The sequence below is a fragment of the Mytilus californianus genome, unplaced genomic scaffold, assembly GCF_021869535.1.
Source record: "Mytilus californianus isolate M0D057914Y unplaced genomic scaffold, xbMytCali1.0.p SCAF_44, whole genome shotgun sequence".
NCBI classification, from domain to species: domain Eukaryota; kingdom Metazoa; phylum Mollusca; class Bivalvia; order Mytilida; family Mytilidae; genus Mytilus; species Mytilus californianus.
The window spans coordinates 1,866,635-1,883,610 of NW_026262695.1; positions in this window are offsets into that span (position 1 = coordinate 1,866,635).

The window sequence follows — 16,976 nt, forward strand, 5'->3', positions numbered from 1 at the left end:
TTTGACTGGGGTCACCTCTGATAAAAAATTGTGAAAATTCAGAGAGTAATGCCAGAACGTTTTGAAGATGATTTTTGTGTGGCATATATATTTGTGCATCTAACGAACTATGAATTGCATGATTCTAGACAGTATTAAATACCGTATAGGTTACAATACACCATTAGATTTTATGGGCGCAGCCATTTTATGAGCATAACATGGTATTCAGAATTAAGAGTATAGCTAATCCTGATTGGTTGATATGTGCGCCCGTTATTTTTTGTTATTAGAGACTTCGTGCATTCTGCATTATACCAAAGGCCAAATAAATTATTTTCCTTAGCCCTAACGGAACTGAGATGTCTTTTAAACGCTAGGATGAGACACGTATTTTTATGTGCAAAATTGATAGGCATGGGAGATAAGTACAAATTACGCTAAGAAAAGCAACGCGAACCTATATTTTTTGGACCAAAAAATACTGTCCTAATAACTTTTCTTTAATTCTAGCAAGGTTTCGTTTAAAAAATCATCTTTCTAAAGTCTGTATCTCGAAAAAGGCTATCATTGTCGCCTATGGGGAAATTAATTGTTTATTTCAACCTATACAGCGTCGACATTTCTTTATCATAGTGCTCAAAAAGTGTCAAAAACAGTAATTTTACTTGATATTTGATGTGAAACCGTATTTTTTGGTGACAAATGAATTATTGATTAACTAGTTTTTAAGCTATAGTCTATTTCATATTTGTATTGCGTTTTACCTTAGAAAAAAGGGTGGGTTCGACTTTTGACTTACTGTGGAGAGAATATGTCGTTTTCTGAACTTCTGCTGATTTGTTTGAAAAAAGCACGTACACGTCTAGAGTTTGGATATACAAATCGATTTTTAAACATGACAATCTCGATCCAAATGCTGTTATCGAAATTACCAAATTCAGTGAAAATGTACAGAAATGACCCCCATTGAACATTGAAATGTTCACTCGAATGGCAGACTATAAACATTAGAATAGGCATGACATTTTGTAGTTAACGAATAGTTTTCGATGTTTAAACACAAATATTTACACATTTTTCATATTTTGAAATGCTATAGTCTGTTTCAAAAATGTACTTTTATACGAAAATGGTTTCATTTAAAACTGTTGTTCAAAATTCACCGTAGTAGTTACATATTGGATCGGTTTTGGTATCAATATAATCAGTACTTGATGACATATAAAGAATCATTGGAGAAAGTGGACATTATCTTCAGGCCCTTTTTAGCAGTACCGCATTTACTCAAAAAAATCAGAAATTTTTTTTTCACATTTTTTGACTGGGGTCACCTCTGATAAAAAATTGTGAAAATTCAGAGAGTAATGCCAGAACGTTTTGAAGATGATTTTTGTGTGGCATATATATTTGTGCATCTAACGAACTATGAATTGCATGATTCTAGACAGTATTAAATACCGTATAGGTTACAATACACCATTAGATTTTATGGGCGCAGCCATTTTATGAGCATAACATGGTATTCAGAATTAAGAGTATAGCTAATCCTGATTGGTTGATATGTGCGCCCGTTATTTTTTGTTATTAGAGACTTCGTGCATTCTGCATTATACCAAAGGCCAAATAAATTATTTTCCTTAGCCCTAACGGAACTGAGATGTCTTTTAAACGCTAGGATGAGACACGTATTTTTATGTGCAAAATTGATAGGCATGGGAGATAAGTACAAATTACGCTAAGAAAAGCAACGCGAACCTATATTTTTTGGACCAAAAAATACTGTCCTAATAACTTTTCTTTAATTCTAGCAAGGTTTCGTTTAAAAAATCATCTTTCTAAAGTCTGTATCTCGAAAAAGGCTATCATTGTCGCCTATGGGGAAATTAATTGTTTATTTCAACCTATACAGCGTCGACATTTCTTTATCATAGTGCTCAAAAAGTGTCAAAAACAGTAATTTTACTTGATATTTGATGTGAAACCGTATTTTTTGGTGACAAATGAATTATTGATTAACTAGTTTTTAAGCTATAGTCTATTTCATATTTGTATTGCGTTTTACCTTAGAAAAAAGGGTGGGTTCGACTTTTGACTTACTGTGGAGAGAATATGTCGTTTTCTGAACTTCTGCTGATTTGTTTGAAAAAAGCACGTACACGTCTAGAGTTTGGATATACAAATCGATTTTTAAACATGACAATCTCGATCCAAATGCTGTTATCGAAATTACCAAATTCAGTGAAAATGTACAGAAATGACCCCCATTGAACATTGAAATGTTCACTCGAATGGCAGACTATAAAAATTAGAATAGGCATGACATTTTGTAGTTAACGAATAGTTTTCGATGTTTAAACACAAATATTTACACATTTTTCATATTTTGAAATGCTATAGTCTGTTTCAAAAATGTACTTTTATACGAAAATGGTTTCATTTAAAACTGTTGTTCAAAATTCACCGTAGTAGTTACATATTGGATCGGTTTTGGTATCAATATAATCAGTACTTGATGACATATAAAGAATCATTGGAGAAAGTGGACATTATCTTCAGGCCCTTTTTAGCAGTACCGCATTTACTCAAAAAAATCAGAAATTTTTTTTTCACATTTTTTGACTGGGGTCACCTCTGATAAAAAATTGTGAAAATTCAGAGAGTAATGCCAGAACGTTTTGAAGATGATTTTTGTGTGGCATATATATTTGTGCATCTAACGAACTATGAATTGCATGATTCTAGACAGTATTAAATACCGTATAGGTTACAATACACCATTAGATTTTATGGGCGCAGCCATTTTATGAGCATAACATGGTATTCAGAATTAAGAGTATAGCTAATCCTGATTGGTTGATATGTGCGCCCGTTATTTTTTGTTATTAGAGACTTCGTGCATTCTGCATTATACCAAAGGCCAAATAAATTATTTTCCTTAGCCCTAACGGAACTGAGATGTCTTTTAAACGCTAGGATGAGACACGTATTTTTATGTGCAAAATTGATAGGCATGGGAGATAAGTACAAATTACGCTAAGAAAAGCAACGCGAACCTATATTTTTTGGACCAAAAAATACTGTCCTAATAACTTTTCTTTAATTCTAGCAAGGTTTCGTTTAAAAAATCATCTTTCTAAAGTCTGTATCTCGAAAAAGGCTATCATTGTCGCCTATGGGGAAATTAATTGTTTATTTCAACCTATACAGCGTCGACATTTCTTTATCATAGTGCTCAAAAAGTGTCAAAAACAGTAATTTTACTTGATATTTGATGTGAAACCGTATTTTTTGGTGACAAATGAATTATTGATTAACTAGTTTTTAAGCTATAGTCTATTTCATATTTGTATTGCGTTTTACCTTAGAAAAAAGGGTGGGTTCGACTTTTGACTTACTGTGGAGAGAATATGTCGTTTTCTGAACTTCTGCTGATTTGTTTGAAAAAAGCACGTACACGTCTAGAGTTTGGATATACAAATCGATTTTTAAACATGACAATCTCGATCCAAATGCTGTTATCGAAATTACCAAATTCAGTGAAAATGTACAGAAATGACCCCCATTGAACATTGAAATGTTCACTCGAATGGCAGACTATAAAAATTAGAATAGGCATGACATTTTGTAGTTAACGAATAGTTTTCGATGTTTAAACACAAATATTTACACATTTTTCATATTTTGAAATGCTATAGTCTGTTTCAAAAATGTACTTTTATACGAAAATGGTTTCATTTAAAACTGTTGTTCAAAATTCACCGTAGTAGTTACATATTGGATCGGTTTTGGTATCAATATAATCAGTACTTGATGACATATAAAGAATCATTGGAGAAAGTGGACATTATCTTCAGGCCCTTTTTAGCAGTACCGCATTTACTCAAAAAAATCAGAAATTTTTTTTTCACATTTTTTGACTGGGGTCACCTCTGATAAAAAATTGTGAAAATTCAGAGAGTAATGCCAGAACGTTTTGAAGATGATTTTTGTGTGGCATATATATTTGTGCATCTAACGAACTATGAATTGCATGATTCTAGACAGTATTAAATACCGTATAGGTTACAATACACCATTAGATTTTATGGGCGCAGCCATTTTATGAGCATAACATGGTATTCAGAATTAAGAGTATAGCTAATCCTGATTGGTTGATATGTGCGCCCGTTATTTTTTGTTATTAGAGACTTCGTGCATTCTGCATTATACCAAAGGCCAAATAAATTATTTTCCTTAGCCCTAACGGAACTGAGATGTCTTTTAAACGCTAGGATGAGACACGTATTTTTATGTGCAAAATTGATAGGCATGGGAGATAAGTACAAATTACGCTAAGAAAAGCAACGCGAACCTATATTTTTTGGACCAAAAAATACTGTCCTAATAACTTTTCTTTAATTCTAGCAAGGTTTCGTTTAAAAAATCATCTTTCTAAAGTCTGTATCTCGAAAAAGGCTATCATTGTCGCCTATGGGGAAATTAATTGTTTATTTCAACCTATACAGCGTCGACATTTCTTTATCATAGTGCTCAAAAAGTGTCAAAAACAGTAATTTTACTTGATATTTGATGTGAAACCGTATTTTTTGGTGACAAATGAATTATTGATTAACTAGTTTTTAAGCTATAGTCTATTTCATATTTGTATTGCGTTTTACCTTAGAAAAAAGGGTGGGTTCGACTTTTGACTTACTGTGGAGAGAATATGTCGTTTTCTGAACTTCTGCTGATTTGTTTGAAAAAAGCACGTACACGTCTAGAGTTTGGATATACAAATCGATTTTTAAACATGACAATCTCGATCCAAATGCTGTTATCGAAATTACCAACTTCAGTGAAAATGTACAGAAATGACCCCCATTGAACATTGAAATGTTCACTCGAATGGCAGACTATAAAAATTAGAATAGGCATGACATTTTGTAGTTAACGAATAGTTTTCGATGTTTAAACACAAATATTTACACATTTTTCATATTTTGAAATGCTATAGTCTGTTTCAAAAATGTACTTTTATACGAAAATGGTTTCATTTAAAACTGTTGTTCAAAATTCACCGTAGTAGTTACATATTGGATCGGTTTTGGTATCAATATAATCAGTACTTGATGACATATAAAGAATCATTGGAGAAAGTGGACATTATCTTCAGGCCCTTTTTAGCAGTACCGCATTTACTCAAAAAAATCAGAAATTTTTTTTTCACATTTTTTGACTGGGGTCACCTCTGATAAAAAATTGTGAAAATTCAGAGAGTAATGCCAGAACGTTTTGAAGATGATTTTTGTGTGGCATATATATTTGTGCATCTAACGAACTATGAATTGCATGATTCTAGACAGTATTAAATACCGTATAGGTTACAATACACCATTAGATTTTATGGGCGCAGCCATTTTATGAGCATAACATGGTATTCAGAATTAAGAGTATAGCTAATCCTGATTGGTTGATATGTGCGCCCGTTATTTTTTGTTATTAGAGACTTCGTGCATTCTGCATTATACCAAAGGCCAAATAAATTATTTTCCTTAGCCCTAACGGAACTGAGATGTCTTTTAAACGCTAGGATGAGACACGTATTTTTATGTGCAAAATTGATAGGCATGGGAGATAAGTACAAATTACGCTAAGAAAAGCAACGCGAACCTATATTTTTTGGACCAAAAAATACTGTCCTAATAACTTTTCTTTAATTCTAGCAAGGTTTCGTTTAAAAAATCATCTTTCTAAAGTCTGTATCTCGAAAAAGGCTATCATTGTCGCCTATGGGGAAATTAATTGTTTATTTCAACCTATACAGCGTCGACATTTCTTTATCATAGTGCTCAAAAAGTGTCAAAAACAGTAATTTTACTTGATATTTGATGTGAAACCGTATTTTTTGGTGACAAATGAATTATTGATTAACTAGTTTTTAAGCTATAGTCTATTTCATATTTGTATTGCGTTTTACCTTAGAAAAAAGGGTGGGTTCGACTTTTGACTTACTGTGGAGAGAATATGTCGTTTTCTGAACTTCTGCTGATTTGTTTGAAAAAAGCACGTACACGTCTAGAGTTTGGATATACAAATCGATTTTTAAACATGACAATCTCGATCCAAATGCTGTTATCGAAATTACCAAATTCAGTGAAAATGTACAGAAATGACCCCCATTGAACATTGAAATGTTCACTCGAATGGCAGACTATAAAAATTAGAATAGGCATGACATTTTGTAGTTAACGAATAGTTTTCGATGTTTAAACACAAATATTTACACATTTTTCATATTTTGAAATGCTATAGTCTGTTTCAAAAATGTACTTTTATACGAAAATGGTTTCATTTAAAACTGTTGTTCAAAATTCACCGTAGTAGTTACATATTGGATCGGTTTTGGTATCAATATAATCAGTACTTGATGACATATAAAGAATCATTGGAGAAAGTGGACATTATCTTCAGGCCCTTTTTAGCAGTACCGCATTTACTCAAAAAAATCAGAAATTTTTTTTTCACATTTTTTGACTGGGGTCACCTCTGATAAAAAATTGTGAAAATTCAGAGAGTAATGCCAGAACGTTTTGAAGATGATTTTTGTGTGGCATATATATTTGTGCATCTAACGAACTATGAATTGCATGATTCTAGACAGTATTAAATACCGTATACAGCGTCGACATTTCTTTATCATAGTGCTCAAAAAGTGTCAAAAACAGTAATTTTACTTGATATTTGATGTGAAACCGTATTTTTTGGTGACAAATGAATTATTGATTAACTAGTTTTTAAGCTATAGTCTATTTCATATTTGTATTGCGTTTTACCTTAGAAAAAAGGGTGGGTTCGACTTTTGACTTACTGTGGAGAGAATATGTCGTTTTCTGAACTTCTGCTGATTTGTTTGAAAAAAGCACGTACACGTCTAGAGTTTGGATATACAAATCGATTTTTAAACATGACAATCTCGATCCAAATGCTGTTATCGAAATTACCAAATTCAGTGAAAATGTACAGAAATGACCCCCATTGAACATTGAAATGTTCACTCGAATGGCAGACTATAAAAATTAGAATAGGCATGACATTTTGTAGTTAACGAATAGTTTTCGATGTTTAAACACAAATATTTACACATTTTTCATATTTTGAAATGCTATAGTCTGTTTCAAAAATGTACTTTTATACGAAAATGGTTTCATTTAAAACTGTTGTTCAAAATTCACCGTAGTAGTTACATATTGGATCGGTTTTGGTATCAATATAATCAGTACTTGATGACATATAAAGAATCATTGGAGAAAGTGGACATTATCTTCAGGCCCTTTTTAGCAGTACCGCATTTACTCAAAAAAATCAGAAATTTTTTTTTCACATTTTTTGACTGGGGTCACCTCTGATAAAAAATTGTGAAAATTCAGAGAGTAATGCCAGAACGTTTTGAAGATGATTTTTGTGTGGCATATATATTTGTGCATCTAACGAACTATGAATTGCATGATTCTAGACAGTATTAAATACCGTATAGGTTACAATACACCATTAGATTTTATGGGCGCAGCCATTTTATGAGCATAACATGGTATTCAGAATTAAGAGTATAGCTAATCCTGATTGGTTGATATGTGCGCCCGTTATTTTTTGTTATTAGAGACTTCGTGCATTCTGCATTATACCAAAGGCCAAATAAATTATTTTCCTTAGCCCTAACGGAACTGAGATGTCTTTTAAACGCTAGGATGAGACACGTATTTTTATGTGCAAAATTGATAGGCATGGGAGATAAGTACAAATTACGCTAAGAAAAGCAACGCGAACCTATATTTTTTGGACCAAAAAATACTGTCCTAATAACTTTTCTTTAATTCTAGCAAGGTTTCGTTTAAAAAATCATCTTTCTAAAGTCTGTATCTCGAAAAAGGCTATCATTGTCGCCTATGGGGAAATTAATTGTTTATTTCAACCTATACAGCGTCGACATTTCTTTATCATAGTGCTCAAAAAGTGTCAAAAACAGTAATTTTACTTGATATTTGATGTGAAACCGTATTTTTTGGTGACAAATGAATTATTGATTAACTAGTTTTTAAGCTATAGTCTATTTCATATTTGTATTGCGTTTTACCTTAGAAAAAAGGGTGGGTTCGACTTTTGACTTACTGTGGAGAGAATATGTCGTTTTCTGAACTTCTGCTGATTTGTTTGAAAAAAGCACGTACACGTCTAGAGTTTGGATATACAAATCGATTTTTAAACATGACAATCTCGATCCAAATGCTGTTATCGAAATTACCAAATTCAGTGAAAATGTACAGAAATGACCCCCATTGAACATTGAAATGTTCACTCGAATGGCAGACTATAAAAATTAGAATAGGCATGACATTTTGTAGTTAACGAATAGTTTTCGATGTTTAAACACAAATATTTACACATTTTTCATATTTTGAAATGCTATAGTCTGTTTCAAAAATGTACTTTTATACGAAAATGGTTTCATTTAAAACTGTTGTTCAAAATTCACCGTAGTAGTTACATATTGGATCGGTTTTGGTATCAATATAATCAGTACTTGATGACATATAAAGAATCATTGGAGAAAGTGGACATTATCTTCAGGCCCTTTTTAGCAGTACCGCATTTACTCAAAAAAATCAGAAATTTTTTTTTCACATTTTTTGACTGGGGTCACCTCTGATAAAAAATTGTGAAAATTCAGAGAGTAATGCCAGAACGTTTTGAAGATGATTTTTGTGTGGCATATATATTTGTGCATCTAACGAACTATGAATTGCATGATTCTAGACAGTATTAAATACCGTATAGGTTACAATACACCATTAGATTTTATGGGCGCAGCCATTTTATGAGCATAACATGGTATTCAGAATTAAGAGTATAGCTAATCCTGATTGGTTGATATGTGCGCCCGTTATTTTTTGTTATTAGAGACTTCGTGCATTCTGCATTATACCAAAGGCCAAATAAATTATTTTCCTTAGCCCTAACGGAACTGAGATGTCTTTTAAACGCTAGGATGAGACACGTATTTTTATGTGCAAAATTGATAGGCATGGGAGATAAGTACAAATTACGCTAAGAAAAGCAACGCGAACCTATATTTTTTGGACCAAAAAATACTGTCCTAATAACTTTTCTTTAATTCTAGCAAGGTTTCGTTTAAAAAATCAACTTTCTAAAGTCTGTATCTCGAAAAAGGCTATCATTGTCGCCTATGGGGAAATTAATTGTTTATTTCAACCTATACAGCGTCGACATTTCTTTATCATAGTGCTCAAAAAGTGTCAAAAACAGTAATTTTACTTGATATTTGATGTGAAACCGTATTTTTTGGTGACAAATGAATTATTGATTAACTAGTTTTTAAGCTATAGTCTATTTCATATTTGTATTGCGTTTTACCTTAGAAAAAAGGGTGGGTTCGACTTTTGACTTACTGTGGAGAGAATATGTCGTTTTCTGAACTTCTGCTGATTTGTTTGAAAAAAGCACGTACACGTCTAGAGTTTGGATATACAAATCGATTTTTAAACATGACAATCTCGATCCAAATGCTGTTATCGAAATTACCAAATTCAGTGAAAATGTACAGAAATGACCCCCATTGAACATTGAAATGTTCACTCGAATGGCAGACTATAAAAATTAGAATAGGCATGACATTTTGTAGTTAACGAATAGTTTTCGATGTTTAAACACAAATATTTACACATTTTTCATATTTTGAAATGCTATAGTCTGTTTCAAAAATGTACTTTTATACGAAAATGGTTTCATTTAAAACTGTTGTTCAAAATTCACCGTAGTAGTTACATATTGGATCGGTTTTGGTATCAATATAATCAGTACTTGATGACATATAAAGAATCATTGGAGAAAGTGGACATTATCTTCAGGCCCTTTTTAGCAGTACCGCATTTACTCAAAAAAATCAGAAATTTTTTTTTCACATTTTTTGACTGGGGTCACCTCTGATAAAAAATTGTGAAAATTCAGAGAGTAATGCCAGAACGTTTTGAAGATGATTTTTGTGTGGCATATATATTTGTGCATCTAACGAACTATGAATTGCATGATTCTAGACAGTATTAAATACCGTATAGGTTACAATACACCATTAGATTTTATGGGCGCAGCCATTTTATGAGCATAACATGGTATTCAGAATTAAGAGTATAGCTAATCCTGATTGGTTGATATGTGCGCCCGTTATTTTTTGTTATTAGAGACTTCGTGCATTCTGCATTATACCAAAGGCCAAATAAATTATTTTCCTTAGCCCTAACGGAACTGAGATGTCTTTTAAACGCTAGGATGAGACACGTATTTTTATGTGCAAAATTGATAGGCATGGGAGATAAGTACAAATTACGCTAAGAAAAGCAACGCGAACCTATATTTTTTGGACCAAAAAATACTGTCCTAATAACTTTTCTTTAATTCTAGCAAGGTTTCGTTTAAAAAATCAACTTTCTAAAGTCTGTATCTCGAAAAAGGCTATCATTGTCGCCTATGGGGAAATTAATTGTTTATTTCAACCTATACAGCGTCGACATTTCTTTATCATAGTGCTCAAAAAGTGTCAAAAACAGTAATTTTACTTGATATTTGATGTGAAACCGTATTTTTTGGTGACAAATGAATTATTGATTAACTAGTTTTTAAGCTATAGTCTATTTCATATTTGTATTGCGTTTTACCTTAGAAAAAAGGGTGGGTTCGACTTTTGACTTACTGTGGAGAGAATATGTCGTTTTCTGAACTTCTGCTGATTTGTTTGAAAAAAGCACGTACACGTCTAGAGTTTGGATATACAAATCGATTTTTAAACATGACAATCTCGATCCAAATGCTGTTATCGAAATTACCAAATTCAGTGAAAATGTACAGAAATGACCCCCATTGAACATTGAAATGTTCACTCGAATGGCAGACTATAAAAATTAGAATAGGCATGACATTTTGTAGTTAACGAATAGTTTTCGATGTTTAAACACAAATATTTACACATTTTTCATATTTTGAAATGCTATAGTCTGTTTCAAAAATGTACTTTTATACGAAAATGGTTTCATTTAAAACTGTTGTTCAAAATTCACCGTAGTAGTTACATATTGGATCGGTTTTGGTATCAATATAATCAGTACTTGATGACATATAAAGAATCATTGGAGAAAGTGGACATTATCTTCAGGCCCTTTTTAGCAGTACCGCATTTACTCAAAAAAATCAGAAATTTTTTTTTCACATTTTTTGACTGGGGTCACCTCTGATAAAAAATTGTGAAAATTCAGAGAGTAATGCCAGAACGTTTTGAAGATGATTTTTGTGTGGCATATATATTTGTGCATCTAACGAACTATGAATTGCATGATTCTAGACAGTATTAAATACCGTATAGGTTACAATACACCATTAGATTTTATGGGCGCAGCCATTTTATGAGCATAACATGGTATTCAGAATTAAGAGTATAGCTAATCCTGATTGGTTGATATGTGCGCCCGTTATTTTTTGTTATTAGAGACTTCGTGCATTCTGCATTATACCAAAGGCCAAATAAATTATTTTCCTTAGCCCTAACGGAACTGAGATGTCTTTTAAACGCTAGGATGAGACACGTATTTTTATGTGCAAAATTGATAGGCATGGGAGATAAGTACAAATTACGCTAAGAAAAGCAACGCGAACCTATATTTTTTGGACCAAAAAATACTGTCCTAATAACTTTTCTTTAATTCTAGCAAGGTTTCGTTTAAAAAATCAACTTTCTAAAGTCTGTATCTCGAAAAAGGCTATCATTGTCGCCTATGGGGAAATTAATTGTTTATTTCAACCTATACAGCGTCGACATTTCTTTATCATAGTGCTCAAAAAGTGTCAAAAACAGTAATTTTACTTGATATTTGATGTGAAACCGTATTTTTTGGTGACAAATGAATTATTGATTAACTAGTTTTTAAGCTATAGTCTATTTCATATTTGTATTGCGTTTTACCTTAGAAAAAAGGGTGGGTTCGACTTTTGACTTACTGTGGAGAGAATATGTCGTTTTCTGAACTTCTGCTGATTTGTTTGAAAAAAGCACGTACACGTCTAGAGTTTGGATATACAAATCGATTTTTAAACATGACAATCTCGATCCAAATGCTGTTATCGAAATTACCAAATTCAGTGAAAATGTACAGAAATGACCCCCATTGAACATTGAAATGTTCACTCGAATGGCAGACTATAAAAATTAGAATAGGCATGACATTTTGTAGTTAACGAATAGTTTTCGATGTTTAAACACAAATATTTACACATTTTTCATATTTTGAAATGCTATAGTCTGTTTCAAAAATGTACTTTTATACGAAAATGGTTTCATTTAAAACTGTTGTTCAAAATTCACCGTAGTAGTTACATATTGGATCGGTTTTGGTATCAATATAATCAGTACTTGATGACATATAAAGAATCATTGGAGAAAGTGGACATTATCTTCAGGCCCTTTTTAGCAGTACCGCATTTACTCAAAAAAATCAGAAATTTTTTTTTCACATTTTTTGACTGGGGTCACCTCTGATAAAAAATTGTGAAAATTCAGAGAGTAATGCCAGAACGTTTTGAAGATGATTTTTGTGTGGCATATATATTTGTGCATCTAACGAACTATGAATTGCATGATTCTAGACAGTATTAAATACCGTATAGGTTACAATACACCATTAGATTTTATGGGCGCAGCCATTTTATGAGCATAACATGGTATTCAGAATTAAGAGTATAGCTAATCCTGATTGGTTGATATGTGCGCCCGTTATTTTTTGTTATTAGAGACTTCGTGCATTCTGCATTATACCAAAGGCCAAATAAATTATTTTCCTTAGCCCTAACGGAACTGAGATGTCTTTTAAACGCTAGGATGAGACACGTATTTTTATGTGCAAAATTGATAGGCATGGGAGATAAGTACAAATTACGCTAAGAAAAGCAACGCGAACCTATATTTTTTGGACCAAAAAATACTGTCCTAATAACTTTTCTTTAATTCTAGCAAGGTTTCGTTTAAAAAATCAACTTTCTAAAGTCTGTATCTCGAAAAAGGCTATCATTGTCGCCTATGGGGAAATTAATTGTTTATTTCAACCTATACAGCGTCGACATTTCTTTATCATAGTGCTCAAAAAGTGTCAAAAACAGTAATTTTACTTGATATTTGATGTGAAACCGTATTTTTTGGTGACAAATGAATTATTGATTAACTAGTTTTTAAGCTATAGTCTATTTCATATTTGTATTGCGTTTTACCTTAGAAAAAAGGGTGGGTTCGACTTTTGACTTACTGTGGAGAGAATATGTCGTTTTCTGAACTTCTGCTGATTTGTTTGAAAAAAGCACGTACACGTCTAGAGTTTGGATATACAAATCGATTTTTAAACATGACAATCTCGATCCAAATGCTGTTATCGAAATTACCAAATTCAGTGAAAATGTACAGAAATGACCCCCATTGAACATTGAAATGTTCACTCGAATGGCAGACTATAAAAATTAGAATAGGCATGACATTTTGTAGTTAACGAATAGTTTTCGATGTTTAAACACAAATATTTACACATTTTTCATATTTTGAAATGCTATAGTCTGTTTCAAAAATGTACTTTTATACGAAAATGGTTTCATTTAAAACTGTTGTTCAAAATTCACCGTAGTAGTTACATATTGGATCGGTTTTGGTATCAATATAATCAGTACTTGATGACATATAAAGAATCATTGGAGAAAGTGGACATTATCTTCAGGCCCTTTTTAGCAGTACCGCATTTACTCAAAAAAATCAGAAATTTTTTTTTCACATTTTTTGACTGGGGTCACCTCTGATAAAAAATTGTGAAAATTCAGAGAGTAATGCCAGAACGTTTTGAAGATGATTTTTGTGTGGCATATATATTTGTGCATCTAACGAACTATGAATTGCATGATTCTAGACAGTATTAAATACCGTATAGGTTACAATACACCATTAGATTTTATGGGCGCAGCCATTTTATGAGCATAACATGGTATTCAGAATTAAGAGTATAGCTAATCCTGATTGGTTGATATGTGCGCCCGTTATTTTTTGTTATTAGAGACTTCGTGCATTCTGCATTATACCAAAGGCCAAATAAATTATTTTCCTTAGCCCTAACGGAACTGAGATGTCTTTTAAACGCTAGGATGAGACACGTATTTTTATGTGCAAAATTGATAGGCATGGGAGATAAGTACAAATTACGCTAAGAAAAGCAACGCGAACCTATATTTTTTGGACCAAAAAATACTGTCCTAATAACTTTTCTTTAATTCTAGCAAGGTTTCGTTTAAAAAATCAACTTTCTAAAGTCTGTATCTCGAAAAAGGCTATCATTGTCGCCTATGGGGAAATTAATTGTTTATTTCAACCTATACAGCGTCGACATTTCTTTATCATAGTGCTCAAAAAGTGTCAAAAACAGTAATTTTACTTGATATTTGATGTGAAACCGTATTTTTTGGTGACAAATGAATTATTGATTAACTAGTTTTTAAGCTATAGTCTATTTCATATTTGTATTGCGTTTTACCTTAGAAAAAAGGGTGGGTTCGACTTTTGACTTACTGTGGAGAGAATATGTCGTTTTCTGAACTTCTGCTGATTTGTTTGAAAAAAGCACGTACACGTCTAGAGTTTGGATATACAAATCGATTTTTAAACATGACAATCTCGATCCAAATGCTGTTATCGAAATTACCAAATTCAGTGAAAATGTACAGAAATGACCCCCATTGAACATTGAAATGTTCACTCGAATGGCAGACTATAAAAATTAGAATAGGCATGACATTTTGTAGTTAACGAATAGTTTTCGATGTTTAAACACAAATATTTACACATTTTTCATATTTTGAAATGCTATAGTCTGTTTCAAAAATGTACTTTTATACGAAAATGGTTTCATTTAAAACTGTTGTTCAAAATTCACCGTAGTAGTTACATATTGGATCGGTTTTGGTATCAATATAATCAGTACTTGATGACATATAAAGAATCATTGGAGAAAGTGGACATTATCTTCAGGCCCTTTTTAGCAGTACCGCATTTACTCAAAAAAATCAGAAATTTTTTTTTCACATTTTTTGACTGGGGTCACCTCTGATAAAAAATTGTGAAAATTCAGAGAGTAATGCCAGAACGTTTTGAAGATGATTTTTGTGTGGCATATATATTTGTGCATCTAACGAACTATGAATTGCATGATTCTAGACAGTATTAAATACCGTATAGGTTACAATACACCATTAGATTTTATGGGCGCAGCCATTTTATGAGCATAACATGGTATTCAGAATTAAGAGTATAGCTAATCCTGATTGGTTGATATGTGCGCCCGTTATTTTTTGTTATTAGAGACTTCGTGCATTCTGCATTATACCAAAGGCCAAATAAATTATTTTCCTTAGCCCTAACGGAACTGAGATGTCTTTTAAACGCTAGGATGAGACACGTATTTTTATGTGCAAAATTGATAGGCATGGGAGATAAGTACAAATTACGCTAAGAAAAGCAACGCGAACCTATATTTTTTGGACCAAAAAATACTGTCCTAATAACTTTTCTTTAATTCTAGCAAGGTTTCGTTTAAAAAATCAACTTTCTAAAGTCTGTATCTCGACAAAGGCTATCATTGTCGCCTATGGGGAAATTAATTGTTTATTTCAACCTATACAGCGTCGACATTTCTTTATCATAGTGCTCAAAAAGTGTCAAAAACAGTAATTTTACTTGATATTTGATGTGAAACCGTATTTTTTGGTGACAAATGAATTATTGATTAACTAGTTTTTAAGCTATAGTCTATTTCATATTTGTATTGCGTTTTACCTTAGAAAAAAGGGTGGGTTCGACTTTTGACTTACTGTGGAGAGAATATGTCGTTTTCTGAACTTCTGCTGATTTGTTTGAAAAAAGCACGTACACGTCTAGAGTTTGGATATACAAATCGATTTTTAAACATGACAATCTCGATCCAAATGCTGTTATCGAAATTACCAAATTCAGTGAAAATGTACAGAAATGACCCCCATTGAACATTGAAATGTTCACTCGAATGGCAGACTATAAAAATTAGAATAGGCATGACATTTTGTAGTTAACGAATAGTTTTCGATGTTTAAACACAAATATTTACACATTTTTCATATTTTGAAATGCTATAGTCTGTTTCAAAAATGTACTTTTATACGAAAATGGTTTCATTTAAAACTGTTGTTCAAAATTCACCGTAGTAGTTACATATTGGATCGGTTTTGGTATCAATATAATCAGTACTTGATGACATATAAAGAATCATTGGAGAAAGTGGACATTATCTTCAGGCCCTTTTTAGCAGTACCGCATTTACTCAAAAAAATCAGAAATTTTTTTTTCACATTTTTTGACTGGGGTCACCTCTGATAAAAAATTGTGAAAATTCAGAGAGTAATGCCAGAACGTTTTGAAGATGATTTTTGTGTGGCATATATATTTGTGCATCTAACGAACTATGAATTGCATGATTCTAGACAGTATTAAATACCGTATAGGTTACAATACACCATTAGATTTTATGGGCGCAGCCATTTTATGAGCATAACATGGTATTCAGAATTAAGAGTATAGCTAATCCTGATTGGTTGATATGTGCGCCCGTTATTTTTTGTTATTAGAGACTTCGTGCATTCTGCATTATACCAAAGGCCAAATAAATTATTTTCCTTAGCCCTAACGGAACTGAGATGTCTTTTAAACGCTAGGATGAGACACGTATTTTTATGTGCAAAATTGATAGGCATGGGAGATAAGTACAAATTACGCTAAGAAAAGCAACGCGAACCTATATTTTTTGGACCAAAAAATACTGTCCTAATAACTTTTCTTTAATTCTAGCAAGGTTTCGTTTAAAAAATCAACTTTCTAAAGTCTGTATCTCGAAAAAGGC